Here is a 15,723-nt window from a genome sequence, read left to right on the forward strand (position 1 = left end):
CTCTGATCTTCGCAGTTTGCCTCTTTTGTTATGGACCCTTCACTGTATTGAGTGAACTTGGGCAGGGGCAATCTAAATGTACTATGCCTTTTGCCCTACAAGTGGGGGTTGGTTGGGGGAAAGGAGACTTGTCCTTTGGCTGTGCCTTCTTGGGATAGAGCTTCTGCAATTCTGATCTGGGGGCCTGCCCCTCTATGGGTGAATTTGTAGCCCTGGACTGGGAGCTGGGCATAGGGGAAGTCCTGTCTTCTTGGGCTATACTTGCCTGGAGTGTTGCTTCATTCACACTGAGCTAGGGAAGCGTACATTGGAATAGATTGTGGCTGAGATGCCACAGCCTCTCATTATTACCAAGATTTAATAGATTTTCTTAAATAAATGTTTCTTTATTTGCTCTATGCTCTTAGGACAATTTCCAGATGTTTTAAATGGTTTTTATTTTTTAAAATAATTTTTACCAGTTAACTGGTTGTTTTGCTGGGAATAGGGTCTGCTAACCTCCTTACATTGACATTTGGGAGGTCTTCCTCCTTGGGAGAAATAGTGTACCAATTAGGAAAAAAATATCCACTCTGAGTCACAGGGAGACAAATGATGGAAAATATGGAAACATTTATAACAGATATGTGGGACATAATGAAAAGTTCTGAAGTTCTAATGTATATATAATAGGAATCTTAAAAGCAGAAGAGAGAGGCAGAAACAATATTTGAAGAGAAAAGACATCAGTTCCCATAATTAAGAAGTCCTAAGAATCCCAAGCAGGACAGATACAATGAAAATCACAACTAGACATGTCATAGTAAAATTAGTAAAACCAAAGAGAAAGAGAAAACCTCAAATGCAGCTAGAGGGGAAAGAAGATGTATTACCATAAATGATCAAAATGGAAACCAGAAGAATAGGAAGATGTCTTCAAAGTACGGAAGTAAAATAATTGCCAATCTAGATCCATACCCAGTGAAAATATTCTTCAGAAGTGAAGGTGAAGTAAAGATATTTCTAGACAGCAAAAACTGATGAATTCAATTTTAGCAGAACTGATACGGTAAAGGTAATTTTTTGAAGAGGAAAGAAGAAAAATGTAGCAGGGAATGAAGACCAATATATGGGGTAAAAATTTGGGAAAAGTCTAAATGAATATTGACTTAAAACCAGTCATAATAATATCTTTTTAAAATTATTTAGAAAATTAAAATTACATCAATAATACTGCTTAATTTGGGAATTGTACATTAAGTTGAAGTGTTTTTAAAGTCCTTGGTTCTAAGATGAAGAAAGTTGTAAAATTACTAACCTAAATGTTAATAAGTCAAGGATGCATATAGAAATCTCTAGGGTAACCACTAAAAGAAGAGTAATGGGTAAATAACTAATACAGGGGAAGAAAATGAAAGCATTCACAGTGTCAGATAAACAAAGATTTCTTACTAGGACACCAAAAGCATGAATCATAAATGAAAAAATATATAAATTTGGTTTTGACAGAGTTAAAAATTTCTGCTTTATGCTTGGTACCATTAGGAAAATGAAAAAAAGAAGCCACATTGGGAGGAAATATTTACAGTACATATATCCAACTTAGGACTTGTGTCATCTTTATATATCATTTGTGTATATTTGGTTTATTCCAGTAGTGCCTGGTTGATTTAAATAACATTTGTAGAGTAACCAGCATAAGAGAAAAAAACCATTATTACCTCAACAGATAAAGTATTTATGAAAATTCAACATCCATTAATTAGGGAAACTCTTAGTTAAAAGGAAGAGAGGGAAACTTCTTGATACTGAAGAGTACCTACTGAAAACCTATAGCAAACACCATGCTTAACAGTGAATTATTGGTTGTAAATGAGGCAAGCACTTCCCTCTTATTCAACAACATACTGGGACTCCTGGCCCAGGCAATAATGAAAGGAAAAAGAAAGGTATCTCTTTGGAAAGGAATTAATTATGCTGTCTTTATTTCCAATTGATATTTTAAAAATCCAACAGGCTATATAGGTAAATTACTAACATTAAGAAGTGATATATTTCAGTTAAGACACAAAATCAAATGTCAAAATAAAATGAACTTTGACCAGAGCTTTAAAGCTAAACCAAAAACAAACAAAAGAACCCAGTGAATCATTTTCAGTCACATTGCTCCCACAAAACACATTGTCCTAAGTATTTATTTTTATTGAGAACAAAACATTTTTTTGCACTCTTAAGTAAAATTTATGCAATTTGTTTTAAACTTAGAAAAGAGAATGTACGTGATCAACATTAGAAACAAGGGCTCTATCTGTAGATATAAAGGATAAGAAAAATTAGAAAAAACATCAAGTGGTTGCTCTAGGTTAGCAGGGTCCAGTAGCCCTCCAACAGTGATAGAGATGTTTTGTATCTGCACTGTCCACACAAGTTAGCCAGATGTACCTATTGAGCACTTGAAATGAGGTCGGTGTGACTGAATTTTTAATTTTACTGAACTTTAAATATCAGTGTAATTAACAGGTGGCAATGTGATTAGATGGTATGAAATTGGCTTAGGAGCCATATCTTGAATTCTCATTGGTATGGAAAGCACACTGATTTTACTTTGATGGTCTGAATGTGGTCTGGCTGTGTGGGGTGAAGATCATATTCTTTGACTTTATTGAGGGGCTGATTATAGAAGCATTTCTCAAAGCCATCCCCTTCTATGTCTACCATAGTTAAAAAAGGGATTATTTTTATTTTTCCTTTTTTGTGGTAAAGTACACATAACATAAAACTTAACTTCTTAACCATTTTTCAGTGAACCGCTCAGTGGTACTAAATACTTTCAGATTGTTGTGCAGCTGTCACATCATCCATCCCCGTCCCCACTGAAACTCTACACATATTAAAACAGTAACCCCCCATTCTCCCCTCCCCGCAGCATCTGGCAATGACCACTATACTTTCTGTCTATGATTTTGACTACTCTAAGTATCAATACCTCACGTAAGCAGAGTCATATATGGTATTCGTCTTTTTGCGATTGGCTATTTCACTAAGCATAATATCCTCATATCCTCAAGGTTCATCCATGTTGTAGCATATTGCAGAATTTCCTCCCTTTTTAAGGTTGAATAATATTCATTGTATGTATATATATATGTGTGTGTGTGTGTGTGTGTGTATATATATATATATATATATATATAGCTTATCCATGCATCAGTTGATGAATAGTTGGGTTGCTTCCACATTTTAGTTATTGTAAATAACACTGCTTTGAACATGGGTATCCAAACATCTCTTCAAGACCTGCTTCCAGTTCTTTGGGGTACATACCCAGAAGAGGAATTGCTGTATCACATGGTAATTCTGTGTTTAATCTTTTGAGGAACCACCATACTGTTTACTAGAGCAGCTGTACCATTTTATATTCCCATCAACAGTGCACAGGTGTCCAATTTCTCCACCACTTGTTTTCTGTTTTCTGGTTTGTTTTTTTTTTTTAAAGTAGTAGCCACCTGAATGGGTGTGAGGTGGTATCTCAAGGGATCATTAGTTTTGTTCAAAACACTATTTACTTTAAAAAAAGAAAATAGACCTCTTTTATCTCATTTAGCTTTCCTTAGCTTCTCTTTTCTCCTCCTGTCTAAAATAGAAAAATTGATTTCTTCCAATTGCACAAGGTTATTGTATCATATAAGATAACGTGTCTGATCTGTTTCAAATAAATCGTAATGCTCTATAATGATGTAGAGCAATAATATTGTGTTATGTTACACTTAGTTTCTCCTCTTCATGATATATCATGTAATTAGGAATAGTATTTCTTTAGCTGAACTACGTAATTTATCTTCATCCTCTCAGCTGCCACATCAACACTGGAAAGTCACAGGTGAACATCTTTCTCCGATACCTGCTTTGGGCTGTTGCATTTCATAGCAAGTGTGTAACCACAGGTTGTTCCACCTCCAACAAGGGTTGTCCCAAATACCAATCTGCTTAAAGCAGAACAGTTTTATCCTATCTGTATTCAAATTTTCTTTTCCCAAAGTGCCTACTTTAGTTAAACATCAGAGTTGCAGAGTTAAAATTATCAGTCTATAGAGTGTGAGAAAAATTAAGAAAACGCAAATGTACTTTGAGATATGTGTGCCAGGGTCAGAATTCCCCTAGTGTGTTGCTGGGGCCTTAGATGATAATTATATGTCCCCCTGTGTTTTAAGTTAAACGCTCTGAAGAAATGTGTATTTAAAATGTTCCGTGTAGTGAACATCACTGCTAATGAAGAAGTTAATATTTTATTTCTTCACAAAGAGATGAATGTATTTAATTAATTGAACATTATTTTGTGTACTTTGATTAAGCTTAGTATCATGGTTCATTAAAAAGTACAAGGAAACTGTAGTTGTATGAAACATATGTTCTCATAGGATTTGTGGAGAAATAATTATTTTTAATCACTGAGAAAGACTGAGGAACCTATTATTTGGAAGTAATGTCCTTTGTGTGTCTCTGCTTCATTGGGTGAAAAGAAAATGATAATAGTATATGTGGTCAAAATTAGTATGATAGAAAAGACAGAAGGTTACGTTTTTAAAGGAAGAATATTTGTGACATGGTTACCATAATGGCCCCTGATGTTTTATGTGGCTGATCCCTCACTCATTAAGGGTTTGAATCAGTTTTTAAAGATTATTAATACGTGTTTTGCTTGAGTTAAAAATAATTGACTCATAGATTTTAATTATATTCTACTTTCAACCAATCATGACTTTAAAAAAAAGTTTTAAATAGTATGATCCCAATGAGTGGTGGCCTATTTTAGCTGCATGTAAATATATTTCGGTGCTACCACACTTGTTTTGATTGATTTGAGTTCTTTTATTAAAAGAGACTTGCCTTAGTTCTTCCTACTGTGGAAAATTGATTAGTTGTCCTCTCGGTATCTGTTCATAAAACACCTGAATTATGCTGAAATGAATGAGTTCATCAAGACATGTAAGAATATGTCAAGTTAATTTCCCAGTAGAGGTGATTGGGGCATGGCTTAATTGAGAATCTGAGAATTTCTGGTGAAATCCTATTAAATCTGTTAGTTCTTTTATTTACTCAGTAAAGGCAAAACTTTATAATATCAGTTAGGGTTTAGTGTGGGAAATAGAACTGCTTTAGGTATTTTATACAATAGTTGTTTATAATGATGGCAGATGTGGCCCTGCCTAGGCTTCCAAGAAAGGATGGATAGCACAAAGGGGGAGATTCACTACAGAACAGAATAAAATTTATCTTTTATGACCTTGCTGGCAAGAAGTAAAAAGACAAATTCGCAAGTATATGGTCCCTGCCTCTCTTCCACATTCTAAATCTCTCTGCATTGCATCTAATTTGCCCCTGGAACCTAGCTCTAGGGAGTGCTGAGCATTTGGTTTTGTAGCCTCCGTGGAATAGGAGAGTATATTAGGAAGTGGGGCTAGAGGCTGACTACTATCGGGTCATACACAACAGTGCAGTAATCAGGTTTTTCTTTCTGTTGAGAAACATGACCTTGCCTTGTCTTTTTCATAGCTTTTGAGCCTAACCTTGTGGTACTCAGCAAACGCTGGTTGAATTCATGTGAGACCTAATATCACATTTACAAACACATATCCATGCATTAGTAATGTTATATTCAACCTGTAGTTTCTTTACAGTTTTTTTTTTTTTTTAAAGCTTCCTGTCCATTTTAGTTGAAACTAAATCATCTATGAATGCAGTTAACTGGTCACATGAAAACGAAAATGTTCCAACATGCTGGAAAAGAGTTTAATTTCAATAGTAACAAAAAATATAAAATTTTAATATTTTTTCCTGTTACTTGAGTTAATCATCTTCCTCACTGGGCTCTTCGCATCTCATTTTGGATATAACGTTACTGTTTTCTTCAGTCCGCATTTTCATCTTGTCCCTGCTTTAAGGAAGTCATATTTTGGGCTGGAATTAGTGAACAAATACATTGTTCACATAGTGTTAAAGATGATTAACTGAATTCTATTTCAAATGGTATTCTACTTGAGGCTTGCTATTTATTAGCTTTAATGTCACTGTCTTTTTTTTCTTGTAATGAACTGAGCTTTATGCTTTAAACATCATTTTTGTTTCGGTGTATCATTTTGATACATTCAAACAGTTACTACTTTTACTCTGTTGGGTTTCTAGAAACTGTATAGTAAAACAGATTATTCTATTGTGGTTTGTGTGTTTTTAAATGGTAAATATTGTAATTAAGAGTTGTGTTTCCAACCAAGGGTTTTTAAACCAAAATATTTTATGCTTAAAGTGAAGTTGTCAGGCTTCCCTGGTGGCGCAGTGGTTGAGAGTCTGCCTGCTAGTGCAGGGGACACGGGTTCGAGCCCTGGTCTGGGAGGATCCCACATGCCGCGGAGCAACTGGGCCCGTGAGCCACAACTACTGAGCCTGCGCGTCTGGAGCCTGTGCTCCGCAGCAGGAGAGGCCGCGATGGTGAGAGGCCCGCGCACCGCGATGAGGAGTGGCCCCCGCTTGCCGCAGCTGGAGGAAGCCCTCTCACAGAGGCGAGGACCCAACACAGCCAAAAAAAAAAGAATTAAATAAATAAATAAATAATTGGGAAAAAAAAAAATGAAGTTGTCATTGATGCCAAGATGTAAAAATTCTTAATCTCTATAATAATTAAAATTTTAAAATATTCTTTATTTTTGGTAAAGTGAGTATAATACAGACACCACATAATTTTACAGTGCGTGTGTTTAGTACACTAAAAAGTGTGTATGTATAGGTACAATTATTGTATTTTTCATTAGTAAATAGAGTCTTTACAAATGATTGCATTTCCATTTGGCTTGCCCCTATTTTGGTATTTTTTCCAAACATTACAGAATCAAATTATTTGAATTCTTACAGAAGGCATTATTTGTGAATATTTGGGAAAGGTGTCTTATTGATCAGATTTTCTTGTTAATCTTTTTCCTCTTCCCCATACTACTTTCAATCCTGTTTCCCCTACCAACACCAATGTTAAGGGCATGTCCATCTTGAAAGAAGGCATCAGAGGGAAACAGGGCAGGAGTGCTAGGCATGCTCTTGCCTTAGTGATGTTGGTTGTTTGAGTTCTGGGATTAGCTGGCACGAGCATTCATTGTCTCTATCTCTGTTTCTGTCTCTCCCCCATCCTTCCCTCTCTTTCTCACTCTCTGTTTATTACTTTCAGCAGCAACCGTTGAATTATCTTCTTTTTGTTCCCTTTGTCACTCCCTAATGTTGTTCGGGGCTCTTTTCTTTGGACAAATAATTATTGTTAGAAAACATTACATAATCAGATAAAGACACTGAAGAATAAAACGTAAGTATAGATTTGGTAGCATAAATGGGGAAGAGGCAAAATTTGAAATAGAGAAGAAAGAATTGCTCATATTTATCACATTTATTCAAAATAACTTACATGTCTGTTTCCCCAACTAGGCTGTATGGTTCTCCAGAGGAGTAGAACATAGAACCATACTGTCTTATTCAGCTTTGTGTCTTGGCAGGTTGGTTGTTGCTGAATGCGATAAGTGTTTATTGGACTGAATGGAAACATATCTGTATTTTCTTTAGGAAGACTGACAAGTGTCAATAGTGGTTTTTTTTTTTCTTGTCTCTTAAATGCCACTGTTCCTTCTTGTCTGTTATAAACCAGCTCCATCGAATTTGATTGCTGAAATTGAACTTAGATGAGAGAAGAATTGGTCCTCAAAGTCCTTTCCTGCTTTAAAAGGAGGATCTTCAATGATTTTTAACGTTGCTATAATATTTTACTATCCTAGTGTTAGGATAATGTCCTTTGGTGATTAATCTTTCTCAAGCACATGTCTGATCCTGTTACACCCTTGCTCAAAAACTGTTGAAAGCTTAAACTGGATTTTGGCGTCCCCGCAACCTGATTTCTCAACTTATCTTCCAGTCTTTTTTAGCCCTCTTGAGCTATTACTCTTCATGAGCAGCCTCAGATGGCCTGCCCACTCTGCGGCTCTTGCCCATGCTATCATTGGTCATGGATGCTCATCTCCTTTCCATCAGTGATCCAGTCTTTTCTCTTCTTTACACTTTAGTTTGCCCAATGTGTCCTTATTTTGTCTCCTCCTTTATGAGGTCTTGCTGATCAGAATAGTTTCTCTTAAATTTACAAACTTAAATCCTGTTTCTAGTAGTTACCATTGATATTGCTTCCCTCCTGCTTGGTCATATTTGCCCCAATCAGTATTTCTCATACAGTACTTTTCTGGTTTTGTTTTAACCCAAGTCAACCTTATCCTGTGGTTTTTCTGTCTGTTTCAGAAAAAGTTCTAGAAACTTCTATGCATCAGAGATTGTATAATTCCTATTCAGGATTTCCTTCTGTCTCAGGAAGGAACATGGCAACTTATTTAGTTATTAAAAAGGTTGGCTAGTATCCAAGTCAGTAATATAGTGATGTGGGATCAATATTGGTTTGAATATTAGGGACCTGTGGCTGAAAACTATCTCCCTTGTCTTGGATTGATCACTTTATCTTCTGCTGCCTTCAGTTTCCTTATCTCTAAAATGTAGGCATTGGATTGCTTCTTTAATTCTAACATTGTTTCCAGTTAGTTATAACAAGCTATCATTGTTGAGTTCCTGAAACGTGCCAGTCACTCTTCCAGCTGTTTTACCTAAGTGACCTCATGTAGGTCATCATTCTTCTGTGGTGTAAATGTTACTGAGTCCATTTTATAAATTCACTTGTTACTGTGGTTCACAGACAGTAAGCAGTTCTTCTAAGGTCATAGACTGGCAGAGCTGGGATTTGAACTCAAGCCATGCTCTTTCCATGGTGTGCCACCGTCTCCCTATAGGTGTTACTTTTGAGTCTTTTAAGTCTAGCTGTTTTCTCATTACCATTACAAGTTTCCACATGAAGTACATAATACTGTATACGGAAATGTTTATTTAAAATAAATGCCATTCACTGTACCCTGGCTTATTTGGGGCCAGGTTTTCACTTTTATTTTATTTTATTTTTTTAATATCTTTATTGGAGTATAATTGCCTTACAATGGTGTGTTAGTTTCTGCTTTATAACAAAGTGAATCAGCTATACATATACATATATCCCTATATCTCTTCCCTCTTGCGTCTCCCTCCCTCCCACCCTCCCTATCCCACCCCTCTAGGTGGTCACAAAGCACCAAGCTGATCTCCCTCTGCTATGCGGCTGCTTCCCACTAGCTATCTATTTTACATTTGGTAGTGTGTGTATGTCCATGCCACTCTCTCACTTTGTCCCAGCTTACCCTTCCCCCTCCCCGTGTCCTCAAGTCCATTCTCTAGTAGATCTGCGTCTTTATTCCCATCCTGCCCCTAGGTTCTTCATGACCATTTTTTTTCCCCTTAGATTCCATATATATGTGTTAGCATATGGTATTTGTTTTTCTCTTTCTGACCTCACCCTGTATGACAGACTCTAGGTCCATCCACCTCACTACAGATAACTCAATTTCGTTTCTTTTTATGGCTGAGTAATATTCCATTGTATATATGTGCCACACCTTCTTTCAGGTTTTCACTTTTAAATGTTCACTAAGGTGCCTAATCTTTTGTGTGTGTTGACTGTCAATTAAGAGTAGAGGAGAAATTGTATTTTGTTGTATTTTAGTTACATTGTTGAACAGATAATCATTGTTGCCACTTACACCATAGTCTACTTTTTGTCCCTTAATTAATTCCTCATGGAAAATGTTTTAAATGTAGGCTTAGCAATTCTTCTTCATGAATATGAGAAATGGGAAGAAGGTGGGTGGAAAGATTTTTGTATGCTAGACAGAGCTGATTTCTTTATTCTGTAAACTTGCTCCATTATTCTCCTACCTTATCCAATTTTTCCACTTTTGTAATTTCAACTTGATAAATATCCCTTGTAATCAAAATATGTAAAATTATGACCTTAGATGTGTGATCCTTTAACGCTAGAATTTATGGTGGGTCCTATCCACATTATTTTTTTAATAGAATATCTCTCTCTCTCTTTTTTTTTTCCTATTTGTGTTTTAATGCCTTATTCATATGAGTAGGCCATCTGTAATTTTCTTAGAATTTGAATACAACCACTGCAGCTATTAAAAAGGGAGCCAATGGCAGCCAAAGCCAACCAATTTTAAAGGGAGAGAGTTCTTTTCTATCAAATTCTAAATGCATTGTTTTACAGGTATTATTTATAGTTAATTGTTTTTTAATTAAGAACTTATTTAGGCCGTTATTATCATTTTTCATTTCTGTCTGTTCTTTGTCCATTTTACTACTGGGAAGAGAAGAGTTAACTTAATAGGCCTGAGACAGCTTTCCTCAGGAGGGCCTGCTTGCAAGGTAGGCCCTTGTCTGGCATCTAGGAACTTGAGTGATAATCATTTCTCTACACTGATATGAAACCTTCCCTAAATGATAAGGGTAGCTCACTGTGACTGGACCTTTTGTACAAACAAAATGTGGTTTATGCTGAAGACCTGCTTTCCTTCTGGGAGTCTGGAATTTTGGTACATACTAGGCAGACAGTGCCTAAGTGACTAGCCCCTAATTAAAACTATGGGCACTGAGTCTCTGATGAGCTTCCCTGGTAGACAACACTTCACACCTGTTGTCAGAATTCACTGCTGGAAGAATTGAGCATATCTTGTGTGTTTCCACTGGGAGGGAGAAGACTCTTGGAAGCTTGCACCTGGTTTCCACTGGTCTTCACTGCATGTCCTTTACCCTTTGCTGATATTGCCTTGTATCTTTTCACTCTAATAAATCTTACCATGTGTACAACTATATGCTTCAATATGCTTCTAGTTCTGTGAATCCTAGCTATCACCAAACCTGAGACCCTCAATACAACTACCCATTAATATATTTTCCCACCTGAAGAAGGAAAGAGAAAAGAAATCTGTTCAAATGTATGAAGTTTTAGTAAGTTGGAGCTTTTATAAATCTTTTGGTAATGTACTGTGAAGGGAATCAGAACATGCCACCTGAAAATATGCCACTTTGGCATATTGAGTATTTTCAGCCAAGGGCCCTTGAGAACCAGTAGATGCAGGAAGGGCTCTCTGACCTCCTGTTTCTGCCTAAAAGTAGGTCAGTATTTCCCATGAGGAAGGTGCCCTCCCTGTACCAGGAAGAGAACATTGTCATCATTGAAGACTGGGAGTTGATGCCAAAATGGATCTGTACAAACAAACCTAAAATAACCCTTATCTTTCATTCCCCCATATATTTCCTAGTCACTTTCCCACTATTAAATCCCTTTTCCTTTGTCTTGTCATCTCTCCATAAATTCTTTGTTAAAAAGGTATATAAGCTCTCAGTCCCAACCACTTCTTTGCCTCTTCTTTTTTCCTGTGAAGGCACCTATGTATACATAAAAGTATTAAATAAAATTCATGTTCTTTTCTCCTGTTAATCTATCTTATGTTAGTTTAATTCTCAGGCCCAGCCACAGAAACTAAAAAGGTTCCCTTTAGGATTCTAAGGTTTTTTCCTCCCCTCCAACTGGAAGGAATTCTTGGTAAAAAGTGTGTTTCTGTGTTTTTGGATTGTTCTTATCTTTGATGGTTACTTACATAGTGAGAAATAAATAATGGGCTTAATTAAATGATATGAAATTTAACCAGCTTTAGTAGCTGAGATAATTTCACACAATTTAAATATAAAAAGTTCTTCAGGGTAGAAGATGCTTCCAGGAATGTATGACAGTAATGTTGGCATTGAAAATCATCATAATGGAATAAATAAGAAAATTGCCTTCCATTTAACATTTCATGTAGTACAGAGGAGGATACTAATATTTACTATACGTGCCTACCTTGAAAGCATTTATCCATGCATTAATGATGTGTTTGTATGCTTCATGTGCTCTCTCTGTGTATATGTGTGTGATGCGTATGTATGTATGTATGAGTATGTGTGTTTAGTGGAGGAATTGTTATGAGGGTTCTATAGCATAATCTTTTGATTGATGGGGGAGAAATGTTTATTACAATGAGATTATTCTGATTGGTTTTTTGAGGAAGATGGATTAAAGAGAATGTCAAAACAGTGACTGAATAGGATCTTCCTATTATGTTGTTAAGCTCTGGGCTTGCATATATTAATCCTGTGCCTATTCTTATGCTCTGTGATTACAGAAGGATAAATAATGCTGAACTTATTTTACTTCTGGATTTAAAAGAAATGCTGGAGAAATTCGAAGAATTTTGTATACTCTTGGGTCCATTAGAAATTTGAGACTGTAACCTCATTTATGTTTGTCAGCTTTTAAACATTTATCTCTTGTTGATTTTCTCTTTTTCTACAGCAGTTATTTCCAACTTTCTCACTGTATTTAAATACACAAGTCCACCTCCATTTTTATCCTTCCTCAGCAGAGAGCCTTTACTGCTATTTTTAAAGGACTATTTTTTTGTTAGGAGTTGGGCATCCAATAAATTCACTTTTTTGACGTGCTAAAATTAAGATGCCTGTGGGATTACCAAGTGTAGAAAGTCATTATGTAATTAGATATTTAAAGGTTGGGAGTTGAGAAGATCAGCCTGGCTCTGAATTAGGAATCACTTGTATCTCTGTTTACCTATATACTTACCACCAAAGGCATTGTCTAGATGGAATGATGCTTAATACTAGAACCCTATACAGTTATCTCTATTTAAAACCCTATACGGTTATCTCTATTTGACAAAAAGCCAAATATTTGAAGAGACCCAGGGAAGGAGACTATGAAAAAATAGGAAGAAAAAGGAGAACTAGTGAAGAGTATATTATGAAAGTCAGGGAAGAAGAGAGATCAGGAATGAGAAGAAGTAATTGGCAGTGCCACATTCAAAAAAGATATTAGGAAAGATTTATAGAGTCCATTGTATTTGGCTGTAGGTTATCTTTGGGGATATTGATGAGAGTTATTTTAATTGTGTATCAGGATGGAAACCAGTACCAGTGAATCGAGAGGTGAATTGGAAATAAGATTGTGGGGCATCAAGTGTGGATTGCTCTTTGCAGGAGTTTAACAGGAAGGGAAGAGTACAGGGTGCTGGTTAGAAGATCATGTCAGATTGATAAAGGTTTTTTTTTTGTTTGTTTCGTTAAAAAAAAAAAAAAAAATTACTGTGTTTTTTAAGGTGGGAGAAGTAGAGAAGAATGATCCAGTAGGGAAAGAGAGGTTCAGTACATGAAGGAGAGGACATAATTGGTATAGTGAATCCCTTGATGGATGTGGAAGGAAATAGCAAAGGTAGGCTAGTTTCTCTAAAAGATCCCTTTTCCTCAGAGCCTAGAGAGGAGGAGAGACTAACCATTGGTAAGGTTCAGGATGGTACATGTAGGAAACTTGGGGGGTGTCCTGCCTAATAGCCTCAATTTTATTTCTCACAGGGGAGCTATGTTATATCCTACAGTGAGTAAAAAGCTGGTAGGTTCAGAGATAGTACAGTGGACTGGGTGGGGGCCTGCAGAAGAATTTCTGGGCACCGAGGATGGCTTTCAATGTCCCATCACATCACCTGATACTCATGTGTGATTTTCCTTGGAGGACTGAGTAACCTGATACAGGAAATAGAAGATTTTTGTAGTTCCTCCAGAGTTGGTGGTTTTGCTGTTCAAGTTCAGTAGATGAACAGTTTTTAAAAGGAGTTTGAGATGTGAGCCAGAGAGTGGCTAAAGTGAAATTAAGAAAATTAGGTTAAAGAGCCTGGAATTTAAAAGCAGCAAAAGGAATATCAAGGGAATGGTCATCCTCTTGACAATGAGGAACAGATGTATCAGAAGAAAAGGAGAAGAAAAGGGAACTGGGAAGATTGGTAGATAAAGCCAGAGGCCTGAGGGGGAGATAATGGGGAGGGGTGGGGTTGGACATACCTTTTGCTTCAAAGGTGACAGTTCTGAAAAAAACCCTAGGATAGGACTATAGGAGTGGGTGACCAAAGAGGCATGGAGTTAGGGTCCTATGGGAATCTGAAAACTTAGTAAAGAGTTGAAAACATGCGCTCTGGAGTCAGACTATCTGGGTCTGAATCCTGTGCCCTCACTTGTTAGGTATGTGAACTTGGGCAAGTTCCAAGTGTTGGTTACCTTTCAGTAAAACCAAGATAATAGGAGTGCCTTACTTTAGTTTTGTGGTGGCATTGAATGAGGTAATTCATATAAAGCATTTGCACTATCCCTTGCACAACTTAACTGCTTAATAAACTTTAGTAGTAGTAGTAGTTGTTGTTGTTATTATTGCCAACTCCTTCTCATTTAGATCTCAGCTCATATGTCACCTCCTAAGAGAGACCCTCCCCAGCCACACTGTAGAATATAGACCCGTTCAAGTAGCTGTCCGTCATCACCTTGTACTATCCACTCTTGTAATTTAGCTGATAGTCTGAATATCTCTGCAGTTAGATTATTATCTACTTTGGTGTTGAAGCCAGATCTTATTAACCTTTCTGTAAATTATCTGCCTAACACATAGGAAGTGTAACCACTCTCCCAAATCTTTGTTGTGGGGAAGAAAATAGTGTCTCTCTGTTGATCTGGAAACCACTTGAATACTGCTTGTTAATAAAGCTGATTTCTGGCATAGTGGTAAAATTTTTAGCTAAGGGCAAAGGGGTAAACCACCATCACTAGGGTATTCTGATCTCATTTTAGAATTTTCCACACAAACAAGTGCACAGTTCTCAATTTACTATTTTGTTTGGGTGGATAAAGGAGTGACTCATCTCTTCCAGGCTGCATTGAATTTAGCAAACTGAGCAAATGCAAACCTCTTGTTTTCGAGGCATTATTTTTATGTTATTGCCATAATGTCACACCATGACTTTAATCATGAGAGAAATTTAACTTTATTTGAGCCACAGTTCAGGGATGATGAATCTGGAACTGAACATTCTGCTGTTAGAGTCATAGGAGGTTTTTAAATGTTTCCAGTCTCTGTTTGTAGGTGCTTCAGGACAGTGTAGATGATATTTATTGTTTGTCCAGCTTGCAGCGTCATCTTAGCCTTCTGAACCCAATCTTACTTGGACACATGACATTTTCATGTTACCGTTGTAACCACAGGTATTTGGAAACTAAGGCTCAGGAGGGACAGCTTATGGGATACATTGGAAGCACTTGTATTTGAACTTGTCTCTCCCTTCCAGAGTTTTACAAGAGTGGCTTAATGTTAATGATTATATCATTCTTTTATTTGTATGGAATGTTATATAATGTCCTCTCACTTTTGAAGTTAACAATCCATCTTTGCCCATTTTTCTCAGATTAAAAATATGTATGAATCATGATGATTAAGTGTAAGTTCCAAATGTATTATTGACCACTTTTGGTTTGGGGAAGCTAGCTTTTAAGAGTTTAGGTTCTTTTCTTGATTAGGTACATATTCCACATAAATTTAAGTTTATTTAAAAATCTGTCCTGCAGTGATTTATGTAAGCTCGAGGTAAGTTCATCAACTTACAACATTATGTTGATTTAGCTGGAAATAACCTATCTATAAATACTTTATTGAGAGTCTTTTAAATGGACTTTCACATACAGTGTTATCTATTACTGATGTTTCTATCATCAATGCTCATTTTTTTTTACAGATTTTTATTTTATTATAACAAAATTTTAGATGCTGCCAAAAAGTGAAGCATTGCGTATGATTGCATATAATTGCTCTGATATCTGACAAATTTTAAAACATTGACGTTTCTTCAGTTGTACAAAACACTAGGTTCTTACTAA

At 36.3% G+C, this 15,723-nt stretch overlaps 1 protein-coding gene across 4 annotated transcripts in view; it reads left to right on the forward strand.

Moving 5' to 3' along the window:
* The window catches only part of CEP128 (centrosomal protein 128), a 444,997-nt gene that overhangs the window by 132,660 nt on the left and 296,614 nt on the right, over window positions 1-15,723 (forward strand). The window lies entirely within an intron of this gene.

This window comes from Balaenoptera borealis, assembly GCF_965194805.1.
Source record: "Balaenoptera borealis genome assembly, chromosome: 3".
Lineage (NCBI taxonomy): Eukaryota > Metazoa > Chordata > Mammalia > Artiodactyla > Balaenopteridae > Balaenoptera > Balaenoptera borealis.